Below are 14,731 nucleotides of genomic sequence, written 5' to 3' on the forward strand. Positions count from 1 at the left end.
TTAGCTCAGCGGCAAAAGCGCCTGCCTGGCAAGCGCAAGGTCGTGAGTTCGGTTCCCGGTACCGGAGAAAAACCAAAAAACAAACAAACAAACAAACAAACAAAAAAAAATATATATATAATTCATGAAAATATCCCTCTACAAGGGAAAAAACATTTAGACAAAATAGATCATTTTTGTTAATAATGTATTTGTGTCACTCCCCAGAAAAACTTCTTCAATTACTTTGATACTGCAGATAGAAAAGCTCAATTTTTATATATTTTCCTCCTTCCCAAATCAGTAAAAGGTCCTTCTTTTAGCGTTCAATTGAAAAATTTTTAAAACAATTTCTGTGTTCAGCCATATGATCATTATCGATATTGATTGCTAAATATATTACTAACGTTTACTTGGGATAAGATAAAAGAAGTACTTTTTCAAGTTTTACAATGAACATCAGAGTGAATTTAGAATAAAAACAAAACCCAAAATTTAAATATTTATTTTAATTTTCAGAGATTAAGAAGGGAACATAAACTGATCATCCTTCATCTGAAATTCATAATCTCTAAATCTGTAAATTTAAAAGCAAATACATAATGATTTGTATGTTTCAGATTTCAAAAGATTTCAGATTTTGGAATTCAGAACAGTCAATCATATAATGTGTATAAAAAATTACAAATTTTGAAAATATCTGAAATCTGAAACATTTCTGTTCTCAGACATTTCAAATAAAGGATAACCAACCTGTAAATGAAATTTCTCTTTGATTAATTTTTGTTAATATACTAAGACTTTGGATAGAAAATAATAATGTTAACGAATGATTGTAAGAAGAGTACTATACTGGCTGTCTTGCTTAGTTAAATAGCCATGAAAAGTCATCAGGTTTTCTTTGTACATTGTATTTCCATCTTCACAATGTCAAAACATTTAAATAATTTCAGGGGGTACTTTCGTCCTTCACATCTGTGATAGGCAAGTACATTTTACACCTTTATAACTGACTGTACGTTAATCTAGTGAATCGCTGTGGTTTCTTGGATTTGATCCTCTGCTTCCACACTAAATATTCCTAGAGTGCTACAGAGACGTTGTGGACAGCTACACATACACATGGGGTGACTTTGTAGTTCCTCATACTTTATTGCATCCTAGAATGTCAACTCCATCAACTTCCTTCAGCTTAGACCCACGTGAGCAACCTGCTTCAGTTCTAGGAAAAACAAATAAAAACCTGAGACATTGTACTTAAGAGTATAAATCCTGATGTGTGGAAGCAGAAACAGGGGACATTCATTAGTTTCCTTTGTGGCTTTCAACAGCATTTCTAGTATAAAGAACTTTTTGATAATCTCAATTTTAACCATGCATTTATTTACTATTAACACTTTGTAATTTAAAATATAGTCTAGAGGTCTTATTTTATTTTTTTTTTTATTTTTTTATTTTTTTTTGGTTTTTCTCTGGTACCAGGAACTGAACTCACGACCTTGCGCTTGCCAGGCAGGCACTTTTGCCGCTGAGCTAAATCCCCAGCCCCTAGAGGTCTTATTTTAGATGTATTTCACATCACTATTGTATATGTTTCATTGCTTTCACTCCAAAAGTGATAAGTTGGAAGCCCATGTGGTTTTGTGACTAAGATTTGTCTATTTGTAGGCTAACAGCTGGTGCCAAAATGCCATGTTTAAAAGGTAAACTGAACTGAATAAAAACGAAAAATCACAGCATATCAATATTTGTGGAATGCAGCTAAATCGAGACTGAGAGAGAAATAACAAAAAATACATACTTTGGAGAAGAAACATCTGACACAAACAAGTTAAAGAGTTACCCAAAATACAGAAAAATAAAATGAACACAAAGCAAGAATGAGAGAAATAATAAAAGAATGGAAATCAGTAATGAGAAAACAGAAAACAGGTAAAGGACATCAATGAAACAAAAATCTGATTTAAAAAAATAAATAAATAAAATGCCAAACCCGCACAAGACTGAAAAATAAAAATAAAATGATGAAGGTACAAATATAATATTACATAAAAAGCTAGGAATATCACTACAAGCATACGGACAACAAAAACAAAATAAAGGAATGTATGAGCAACTTTATATACATAGGTTTAACAATTGAAATAGACTCATTATTCACGTAGCATAAACTGCACCATTATTTGATTTCCAATACAACTATTAAGGAAATTAAACTTGTAATGAAATGATTTATATAAAAAGAAAAATCTCTTGGTCTAAGTGGCTTCATTGGAAATCTACCAAATACTTAAAGAATTAATATCAGTTCCATAGAATCTCATCCAGAAAATTGAGGCAAATGGAACACACATTTCAATTTTCAAGCCTTTAATATTCAGATATTAAAACAAGACAAAGATAGCATAAAGATTAAATCTATAACCCAATATTCTTTATAAATATAAAAACAAAAATCCTTAATGAAAGATTATACAATGTAATTTAGTCAAATTTTAAAATAATCGTACACCATGTTCATAAAGGGTGTTATTTATTCCAGGGATTCAAGGATGTTTTTATATTTGTAATCAACAAAATTAATTCAGGAGGAAGAAAAAAGTTGCTAGAAAACTTGTAATTGAGAGGAACTTCTGCAAAATATTATAGCACATAGACGATTACCCACAGCTAACAGCATACTTAATACTGATGATGTAATTTTCTCCTAACTTGAGGGATAAATAAGGTTGCCTGTTCCCTCCATTGCTACATAATCTTGGAGGAATAAGCCAGCATAGTAAGCAAAGATAAAAATACCAACAGCATACAAATCAAAAAGGAAGAAATAAAATGGTTTTTTTTGCAGACAATGCAATTGTATACTTAAATTTATGTCAATAGCAAATCGCTTTTCTCTATTCTCGTGGAAATCTCTTGGCCCAAGCGATCATCAGCACTTGAGTATAAGAAGCTCCAAACTCACGCCGTCAAGGCTCTCGCTGCCCCCGCACAAGCACAGTCCTCTCTCCACAGGGAATCCAAATGCCCCTTCGGATCTCATCACTCCTGTGTTCAGAGTCCTGCCCTGGGTTTCCATGCTCCGCAGAAGGATAGGACCTAAGAAGTGACGCTTGAGACCCAGTGTAGCTTTTGCCCTTACTTCGGTGACCTCATCTGCTTCCCCTTCCTGCATCTGTCACCGTGTTTGAGCCACACTGGCTTTTCTATTTCCTGAGTATCACATGGATCTCTCACTTACACCTTCGCACTTGACAATTCCACTCAGAATTCTCTCCGTTCAGGGATATGGATGCAACATTATCCCCTCATCAGAACGAGGACTATGTTCCAATGTTATCTCACAAGGGCAATCTCTATTCCCACTTTAATGTGACCAAATTCTACTCACTCACATTCTTCTCTGGGAAATTGTCACCCTTAGTCTCTTCTACACCAAGAGAGAATGTATTTTTTCTCTGTTCTTTCTATAGCAGATGAAACAATATGCACAATACAGTAGCCACTCAACAACTATTTTAAATAGCGAGTATTTCAAATCTAAAATAAATGAATCTTTTATTTTTCCTGCTTTTGAAATCTGTATTTATATTTTCTTTAGTCATTATGCTTTTATGTCCTTTTCAAAGAGTTTTATAATTCACTTGGTTTTTGTTCTTAACTTGTTTCTAAAACTTTTTTGTGTGAAAAAATATTCATTGCAAAAGTGACATCAGTCTTTTAAGTAGATAAGTCTAGTGAGTTCTCTGCAGAAAGACGATGGCTGAATGAACAAATTAGATCAGTATTTTGATTGCTGGCTGTAGTGGGACGGAGAGACTTAAATGTTTCCCAAGCTGAGTAAGGAGAGATGAGGCATATGAGGAATTCAATGCAGGCTAAGCCAGTGCAGCTCAGAAAAGTCACTTCTCCTTGTGAGCACACAAGCAAGTCCTTCCCAGGACCTGGTGGCTGGGCGTCCCATTCAGTCCTTTCCTACCTGGTAAGGTTTGCGCTAGCACAGGTGGATCCTCAACACTATTAGCTTTTAATCTGGGTTCACATCTTCATCCTTTTCCCTTGTGATCTTGCAAGAGGTTGTTTAAAACTACCCACCTAAGGGTCACATCAGAAAAACACTACCTTATGGAAATGCATGTGGGTACCCGTAGATAACATTTCCAAGTTAGCTAAAGAAAGGGAGTCCCTTAAAAATAATCAGGTAATTAAGGATTAGTGTATAAGTGAACCTCAGTTGTTTGAGAAAATCTAAAAATAAATCCTAAGAGAAGCAGAAAGCACGTGAGAGATGTGAAAAGAAAAAAAAATAGAACTGACAAAAATTTAATGAAATAGTGATAAATGAGTCAGCAATCAGAGAAAGTGCAATATCTGATTATCTGAGATAGCAGTGGACTGCTTAAAATAGTCAAGTCTCTAACTTCGGGGTGAAAAGTCCCGTAAACTACATTTACACAATTCATTTGAGCTTCTAAGATTTTAAACTGCTGAGTCTCCTGCCATCACCCACACCCTCTCCTTGCAGCCTCCTCTAGTCACAGGGCCTTCAGGAAACAAGCATGGAATTTGCTTCTGGAGTGAGTTAGCCAGAGGCCCTAAGTGGTCTAGTAGGAGTGTGGTAAGAACCTGCATTAAAGATTCTGGGATTTAAAAGGGTAAGATCACCTTCCCTCGCCCCCACTCCTCCCCCGGAACGTGGTAGCTATGTTATGTATGGCAGGACTTGCAAACAAATATTCTGCTGAGGAAAAAAGCAGACAATCTCAACAACAGAAAACCACTGCAGATACTGACATTTGGAATTCCTCACCCCACTCATTCATACCTCTCAGGTGCACCCATGAAAGTCTGATCACATATACGTAGCTTCCACTGACACTTTATGTCATACACAAATGACACCGAAAGATCACTAGTAAAACACAGAAAGATTCTCAGAAGAGAAAAGTAGATGTGGGATCAGAAAACAGCCTACACGGAGCAGAAATTGCACAAAATCTCAGAGAAAACAAGAACAGCAGTTGTAGTTGACAACTGTGTAGCTGGACTAGAACTCTGTCACACACAGTGGAATAGGAGGGTGCTGGGGTCCAGCTATACAGGCAGATGAGAACAGCGAAAGATTGCACAATCATATGACTGAAAATATTCTTCTTTTATGTAGGTAGATATTTATTTATTTATTCATTATTTTTTGAGACAGAGTCTCAATATGTACTCCAGACTGCCCTCAAACTCCTGGCAATCATCCTGCCTCAACCTCCTGAGGGCTGGGATTACAGGCATGAGCCCAAGTCCACTGTTTGACTTTACAGAGTTAAGATCCAGTTTTTTTGATTTTGAGAATGTATTTCATGATAGGTATATGGAACACTGCCAAAAAAAAAAAAAAAGTTAAAAGGCAATTATGAAGTTCAGGAAATGCTTAAATGTGTAAAGAACTGAAATTTAACTATGTTATTATCTCAGGTGTGAGTATTTCAAAGTAATGAGTATATTAGCATCAAATACTGCCTCACTACAAAATTTAAAGAAGTGCATGTTAGCTGTCACAGTGACAGAGATGTTCTTTGTTTTTGATGTCTGTGGTTTTGAGAACTGGGAGATGAATATATATCTCAAAACTATTCTGGGATATGAGGGACACAGCCTATGGATATTTTTCAGCTGAATTTACATGTTTTGTGGAGGTAAATTTCCAAGTTTTGTTTGTACTAGGAATCAAACTCAGGACCTTGAGCTTAGCAGACAGGTGCTTGTGCCACTGAGCTATATCCCTGGCCCTAAATGTCAAATCTATTCACTTCTTAGGCGAAGAATATGTGCTCTGAGTAACTGTGGGTGTTGACCTAAGTCACCCAGTTCAGGGAGCTTTTTAGGCTTCTCTACAGTGCAGTTACACTTCTCTCCTCTGCTGGGGACAGACTGCATTCTCTGGAGGGAACTCACTCTGTAAGACCTGCACCTATGGAGAAGGAAGTTATACCTCACCTCCTTGAGGACTGAGGAGTGCAGAATTCTTCTGCAGGGGATATTTATCTATTTTCCACCACTGACTTATTCAACCTTTTATCTATATCAGGATCCATGTATTTATGCATAGAATTATAATCCAACACAACTTTATTATTGTGTTTGTCAAAAGGTCTGCAGACTCAGTCTGTGGTAGCTCATGTAGGTATTTTCTGTGACCCTATAGTATATAGCCCATTCCTGTGGGCTTTTACCACTGCCTTATACTCTGACACTACAAAGTGTTTCAGAATCAGCTTTAGTGTTTTCTGCTCTGGTCGTGAGTTTCAGCTACCTTTTCTAAGGAACTGTGGGTCATTTTCTTGGAGATTGGTACTACAGACTAGTAACGCTGGTCATAAGTGTGCTGCTCGCTACCTTGATGTTTTTCTGTACTACACTGGGTAAGAAGACATAGCACTCCGGACATAAACAGAAAGAAGTGGGAAGAGGCTTCGCTGTTCTACTGAGAGGTCCCTGGGGACATAGCATGCTCCAGGAAAGCCGCTCAGGAAGCCCTAAAGCCAGCTACCAGGCAGAGGGAGAGGGAGGCGGAGGCCGAGAGTTTGTATTGTTGTTTCCATGGGAAGGAATGGGCAGTGCAGGTAACCTCGCTCGCCATGATTGGCTAGTGACTTTCTAGGGAATAAGCACTTTCTCTTATTGGCTGGTGCCTAACTTTACAGTGTTGAAGGCAATTGGTTAATACCCTTCCCCGTTCCGCGTGAGAAAACAATGCGGAAGGAGTTTAGGATGTGGAGTTGATCAGCTCCTCAAGAAGGGGACCTCACCGGCCTCTAACCAGGATGTCAGAAGTGGGTCAAGATGCATTTCAGCGTATTACAGAGCATCACTTCGTTTAGGGACTCTCATTGGAAATATATAAATATATATCACTAAAATAAAACTTAATGATTAACATTACTCTCCTTCCAAATAAACATTGTGATGAAAGTGACTACTGCAACCATTATTTAATAAGAATCAGAACCACAAGCCATTTCTAATACATAAAATATTAGACATTGCAGAAGTATGAACAGATTAAAGATTATTATTAATAAATATTCACCAATGGTATGAATCTTGTTTGATAATTTGGAAATGCTATTAAAGGAAATAGTAGTCACTAATAAAAACATGCAAATAAATTTACCCAGTACTTATATATATATATATATACTTTTTTGACAATATTGAGGATTGAACCCAGAACCCCTTACACTGAGCTTTATCCTCATCACTTTTTATGTATCTATCTATTTTAGGAGGATAGCTCTTGATATCCTCCTGCCTCAGGCTCCCATAGTGCTGGCATTAGAGGTGTGTACTCATCACATCTGTTAAACTAAAACATATTTTATTTTAAGACAAAGTCTAGAATGTTCTTTCTATAATATCTCAAGAGGCCTTTTGTGTACACCTTATCCAAAGATTATTTAATAGATGTCTAAATTTAGTGAGTCTTTGTCTCATGCGGCCTCTTGAAAACCTGTTCAGAATCAATTAGGAAACCCCTAGCGAGGTTCTCAGTTAGGGAGACAGTAGTTTAGACAGAAGGAAATAGAGCCATTAGCATCCTGCTGGGCTTCAGTAAGAAACAGAAGGACACAGAGGTCTGCACATGGCAGGAGGCTGCCTGGACTTAAACCCAGAGGAAGCCCCTGGGCCGGACCTCACGCAAATTATTTAATGTCCAATTACATCGTGGATGTTCACTGGCAAAAATAAAGTTGTAATGACCCCAGCACTTCAGCTTTTTAAATGATGGGAAGAAAAGGTAAGAGGCTTCACAAAATTCCTAATTCTCTTCAATGCTAAGCAAAATATTTAAATTTCAGACAGTTCACCTTTCTAACCATCTAAACAGCGTCTTCCCAGGGACTGTGAGCGATTTTGACCTTCCTCCTATCCCCTGTACCTGTGCTGAGAAAAGACAAAGCCATCTAGAGTGTGCAAGAAGACCAAGCAAAGAGAATGAAGCAGATGAGCTCTACATGTGACCTCTTCACAAAACCCACAAGATAGGGACTTTTTTTCAGTAATCTATTTCCCTTAATTAAATACTTAATTCTCTGTGAAACTATCCAGAGAGGTGAGTTTAATGTTTAAGTCTTTGCAAAAGGAATGTTATTTCTTTCTTAGCATCAAGGACTTCTAAATCTAAAATGACACTGTTTGTTTGAAATAATGTAACAATTATGTACTCAAGAAGAAATAAATAAAATTATGAAACATATACTCGGAAATATAAAATCCATGAATGAAAGAAATTAAGAGAGCACTGATAACACTAACAAGCATTCATTTTCCATGGAGCAAACAGCATAATATTGTTAAGATAAAAATAATCCTTAAATTGACCTACATATCAATCCCAGCTAAGTTCTCCACAGAAATACGTAAGCTGATCTTAAAAATCGTATGGAAATGCAAGCATATCCAAATAATCTTGAAAAAGAATAACCAAAATACTCTTGGAAAAGAATCAAAGCATTCAAACTTTCCTGGTTTGAAAAATTACTAGAAATCAAAAGTAATTTGAACAGTGTGGTACTGGCACAAAGATATACATAAAATCAATGAAGTAGATTTGAGAGTCCAGAAATAAACCCTTACCTTTACAGTAAATTGGTTTTCTGCAAAATTGCCCAGATCAATAGGGAAACAATAGTCTTTTCAGCAAATAACGCTGGGACCACAAGCTGCTTATATTAAAAACAATGAACACTTACCCATGCCATATACAGAAATTAATTGACATTGCAATAAGAATGTAAATGTAAGAGTTAACCATGTAACATTCTTAGAGGAAAACAGGTATAAAACATCATGACCATGGCATGGATTAAAGGATGGATTAAAGGCTATGGATTTAAAATGTGGTACCAAGGGCATATAACACAAGACAGAAAATCACAAAATGACAAACTTTTGTTGATCAAAGGACAAGAAGTGTACAGAGAAGACTCAAAATGTTTAGACATTGTGGATCTAGTGTGTGACTTGTATCTAGAATACATAATGAACTCCAGGAGCTCAATAATAAAATACAAAACCAAATAATGTCCGAACACTTTGACTGCACATGTTCCTAAAGAAGGTACTGTATATTAAATGTTGACCTTCTGTAAGCAGAGTGCATGCAATAGTTGTAAATCTACTTGACACTATATTGAAATATAATGTTTTTTTTGGTACAGGGAATCAAACTCAGGACCTTGTGCTTGCCAAACAGGCACTTGCGCCACTGAGCTACACCCCCAGTAAATATAATATTTTTTTAAAAAGAAGATAATATATATAGGCAATCAATAAGTCATTTTTAAAAACCATCATGGATGTATGTCAAAATCAATATAGTTACCATGTGACACAATTAAAATGGGAACAATCAAAAGGACAGATAGCAGTAAGGGTTAGTGAGGCTGGGTCAGAAACATGATCCTTAAACCCTGCTGGTGGAAAATGAAATGTGTTGCTGCGTTAGAACACGGTTCGCAGGTCCACTCCTCGGTCTCACTTCATAGCCCTAAAAATGACCCATGTTTCACCTGGGCAACCTGTACTCCCCCTGAAATCCTAGTGACCACTGGTCCTTTCACTGTCTCTGTAGTTTCCAGAATATCGAATGAAGGGAATCAGGGTAGGTCATTTCTCCAATATGTCCTCTTTCAGCTAGCATTATACATCTTGGGCTTTTCTATACCTCTCTGTTTTATTCTATTTTATTGTTTTCCAGTTTTATTCTGGTACTGGGAATCGAACTCATGACCTTGCGCTTGCCAGCCAGGCACTATGCCGCTGAGCTAAATCCCCAGCCCCTACCTCTCTGTTTTAAAAAAGAGTGTTTCTTAAGGCAGATTTAGAATCACAGTGAAACTGAGAGGAAGACACAGAGATTCTCACTTCAACTCCCAGTTCCTACAGCATGCATGGCTTCCCTCACTCACAGCATCCCTCACTAGAGTGGTACATTTGTTGAAACTAAGGAATTCCTGTCAAATGAGCATATCTAATCTGTTCCACTGATCCTTGGGTCTGTTCTGTTCTGTTTTGTTTTGTTTTTTTTTTTTTTTTGGCAGTACCATGCTGTTTTTATCACAGTAGCTTTGTAGTATATTTTCAAACCAGAGATTGTTATGCCCCTTGGCTTGCCTTTGTTACCTGGCATTGTTTTTGTTGTTCTAGGTCTCCTCTGGTTCCAAGTAAATTTAGGAGTGTTTTCTCTAAACATTCTACTCTCTGAGGTATCTTCTGTAAGGTATGCTAGGGGCAGTTTGATTAGGACTGCATTCGATCTGTATGACAGTGTTTGGGTTTTTTTTTTTTCCTCCAGTACCGGGAACCGAACTCACGACCTTGCGCTTGCCAGGCAGGCGCTTTTGCCGCTAAGCTAAATCCCCAGCCCCTGTATAACAGTTTTTGAAGTGTGGTCATTTTCCTACGTTGATTCTCCTTACACATAAGCAAAGAATATCTTTCCATTTTCTGATATTCTCTCCAATCTCCTTTTCCAGAGTACTGTGATTGTCAACCTATAGATCTTTTCCTTCCTTTGTTAGATTGATTCCTCAGTATTTCATTTTTTGAAACTATTGTGAAAGGTGTTATTTCCTTAATTTCTCTCTCAGTGTGTTTGTTGATTGTGTACAGGAATGCTATTGATTTTTTCTTTTTGACTTTGCATTCAGCTATGCTATTGAATTCAGTTATTACATCTACTAGTATTTGGTACAGTTTTTGGAGTATCCTGTTATCTGCAAATAATGATGATTTAACTCTTCCTTTCCTACCCTTTTCCTTTCTCTTACATAATTCTTCTGGCTAATGTTTCTACAACTATGTTAAACAGGAGTGGTGACAGTGGATATCCTTGTCCTGTTCCTGATTTTAGAGTGAAAACTTTCGGTTTTTTGACCATTTAGTACATGGTGGCTGTTGCTTTGCCATTGATGGCCTTTGTCAGTTTGAGGTAAAGACCACCTATTCCAATTAGAGTTTTTAACATGAACAGGTGTTGGACTTTGTCAAATACCTTTTCTGCACCTATTGAGACAATCATTCCTGGAGTGAATCCTAGTTCATCATGGTGAATACTCTTGATGATTTGCTTCATTTTGTTTGCCAGGATTTTTGAGGATTATTGCATCTACATTCTAGGGAGATTGGCCTGTAGTTCACTTTTTCTGTTGAGTCCTTCTATGGTTTGAATGTCAGAGTAATTCTTGCTTCCAGGAATGAGTTTAGGGGTATTGCTTCTGTTTCAGTTTCATTGAAGAGTTTCTTCAGTAGTGGCCTTAGCTCTTTTCTGAATTTGCTGTGCAATTCAGCAGTGAATCCATCAGGACCTGGGCTTTTCTTTGTTGGTTAAATTTTTAATTACATCTTGAGCTTCATTGACTAGCATTGGCTTATTTAGAATTTTTACATCATTGACTGGTATTGGGTTATTTAGAATTTTTACATTCTCTTCAGTTTTGACAATTCATGTTTATCTAGGAATCTGCTCATTTCTTCTATGTTTTCCATCTTATTTGAGAACAGGTTCTTGAAGTAGGCATGTTCTCAACACCTAGTGATTACATTTATTGTGGGGAGATGGACTATGTACACAATACATCTTAATTCTTTTTTTCCCTTACCACACCCCTCTCCCCATCTCCTTTGCAACTCTTCTTGGTTCCCTCCCCCTTTCTATAAGTTCTAGTTTCATCATCATTTGTCTTTTCCAATCTTTTTTCTTTTCAGTCTCCTTTCCCTCCTCTAGTGCTTTCTCCTTCCTGTTTGTTCCCCTAAGAAATTGCAAAATTGTCCTTATCTACCTTTTATTTGGTGGTCTTCCTCTCTCCCTCCTTCCCTCTCTCTTTCTCTCTCATCAGAGCAACCATGTGATATTTCAGCTTCTGTTTCTAACGTATTTCACATACAATTGTCTTATCAAGCAGCACCCATTTGCCTATGAATGTCTCAAGTTTACCTTTATGGCAGAATAGCACTAAATTGGTGTGGAGATTCCTCAGAAAACTAAAAATGGCTCAATTCACTTTATTGCGGAGTCACGTTTCACTGTGCTGCAGTTTGTATCCTCAATCACCAATTAGAGAATAACCTGCTTGATCACTGGCAGTTTGGCATTACTGAATACAACTGCTGTAAATGTGTGCAAATTTTTGTGTAAACATTTTTAAGACAGTTGGGTAAATAAAAGTACAATTTGGAATCATATTTAAGGATGACATATATCTTTGCAATAAACAGACAGTCTTTTGGGGGCAGTGTTTGGGATTTCTTTTTGAATTTAAAGTATGAGTACTTTGATTGAGGCTCTGTGAAATATTTGGGATAAAACTTTATTTTCTTGATACCAGGAATCAAACTCATGACCTCAAGCTTGCCATGCAGGCACTGTGCCATTAAGCTATATCTACAGCTCTATTTTTTTTTTATTGGTACTGTAAATTGAACTCAGGACCTTGTGCTTACCAGCCAAGTGCTTGTGCTACTGAGCTATATCCCCAGCCTTGGGATAAAACTTTAAGGAAGATGCAGGCTCAGTTTTTAAAAACCTGCAGTGGAAAAATTTATAAAGAATATATAATCTCTTTTAATAATTAAGTATAATTTCTAAGAGAGTTATAAGTGCATGGAGTATACCTTAATAATTCAAATCTACCATTTGTATTATGATTCTTCCATATTTATTGATTCTTTCCTGTCAAAAGAGGTACTGATGTTCCTTATCACCTCTTCTCCTGCAGCACTTCTTTTTTATTTCGCACAGAATCTGTACAGTTTTCTAACTGATGATCTCTTTACCTTTTACATTGTTTCCACTTCTCCTTAACCTTTACAAAACCACATGTCAGGAATTCCTGCACATGGGCTGTACAATGCCAACATTATTTTCATAAAATGTCTAATTTTCATTCCACATTTCTATACAGAATATGTACATTTCAAACATAACAGTCCAAAGAATAAGTTTGATACTATTTGTTCTATAAAGCATAATAAATATTTATAACCAATTTTGTAATTACATGTATGCTGGTTAGGTGTTCACTAAATCTTTTAGGGTCCACTTTTCCTAGGTTGGTGCAACCCTTTGCATTCGGTTAAGAATAGGAAGACTTAAAAAGGCATTGGAATGGATTATCATGTTTTCAAAAATTGATAATACAGTATTTTGGTCTCCCTAAGGGCAGTGCTCTGTTACCAGGCAACAGTGTTTAGGAGACTCCAAATGTAACTAAATACGCTTTCAGATCAGCCCTGATAGTCTCTGATTTGTGAGGTGAGGAGTTGAAACAATTCATGAATGCTGCCTGTTTCTTTTTCTATAAATCTCTTGGAGTGCAGGAGGGAAGAACCAGATGAAGAACAGTGAAAGGGATAGAGTAGCAGGACAGACAGGGACAATTGGTAAGACCAGAAAGGTCCAAATTTTAAACAGACTTTGCTTTTATGCTTCCTACTGCTTGCAGTGTCCTGATTAAAATTTTGCTTTAAAACCTCATGTAGCACTGGGGATATAGCTAAGTGGCATAAACGCCTACCTGGCAAGTGCAAGGTCATGAGTTCGATCCCCGGTACCACAAAAGAAAAGCTCGTGTAAACCAGGCATGGTGGCTGTCCTACGCAATCTGAGCAGTCTAGGAGGCTGAGGCAGGAAGATTATAAATTAAGCGCAACCTGGGAAACTTAGTGAGACCCTTCCTCAAAATGAAAAAAAAAAAAAAGCCTGAGTATGTAGCTCAGTGTGAAGGTCTTGTGGTCAATACCCAGTAACACACACACACACACACACACACACACACACACACACACACGGTAATTTATTTGACCCTGCGTTCTTATCTTCCTTAAAAATAGCTAATGAAACAGTACCACATGGAGGTGTACTGTCTGGAATGTGCACATGTCCATGCCCGGGTGTTTAAACACCATTAAATAAGTGCTGTTTCTGAGATTTTCAGCAGTCAGTTTCTGCTGACTCTTGGAACTCCTTCTGCATCAGCATTTTTGTGTTTGATTTGGAACTTGTTCTAAATATTCATCACCAAAGAATGAAAGGGAGACTTATAGAGAATGAGGAAAGGCATTCCAGACACCTTTGACAAGCCCGGTACGCTTGCCGTTCCTACCCAAGGAAGCCAGCATCTCCAGGTGCACTGAGCTACAGAACAGAGATTACTGACCACAATGTTTAAATGATGGCATTTCCAAATTATGATGCATTTATTCTTATGGACTTTTTATTTTTTGGCACTGGAGATTGAATCCAAAGCCTTCTCACTAAGCTACAACTGCAGCCCTTTTCTTTTTTTTTTTTTTTTTTGCATTTATAATTTTGCATCAAGGTTTCACTAAAACCCTAAATTGTCCAAGCTGGGCTTGAAATTTCAATCCTTCTGTATCAGCCTCCCAGAGAGCTAAGATTACACACCTGGGCCACAGCTATACACAACTGCCCCGCTGGTTTTACAATTATTTTAAAATATCAAGAATTCATTTCTTGAAGACAAGAATTAAGGAAATTATTCACAAACTCCAAGAACTTTACATTGCTTTGATGGGCAGCTTTGCAAAAGCAATTTGCACATCTGTGATAAGGGGGAAAATCACTATTTAATTATCTATCCCTATCTCAGTCCTCCAGTGTTTGAGCTACTGTATGGTGTAAATATTTGAATGTGAGCTGGATAAATATTAATTAGAGATTTAAGTGACTATTTTG

The 14,731-nt window shown here is 37.0% G+C and overlaps 1 protein-coding gene across 3 annotated transcripts in view; it reads left to right on the top strand.

Annotated features, from left to right (window-relative positions):
* Window positions 1–14,731, top strand: part of Sntg1 (syntrophin, gamma 1) — a 741,266-nt gene that overhangs the window by 491,302 nt on the left and 235,233 nt on the right. The gene's annotated exons all lie outside the window — the stretch shown is intronic.

This window comes from Chinchilla lanigera, unplaced genomic scaffold, assembly GCF_000276665.1.
Source record: "Chinchilla lanigera isolate Chin_1 unplaced genomic scaffold, ChiLan1.0 scaffold00053, whole genome shotgun sequence".
Lineage (NCBI taxonomy): Eukaryota > Metazoa > Chordata > Mammalia > Rodentia > Chinchillidae > Chinchilla > Chinchilla lanigera.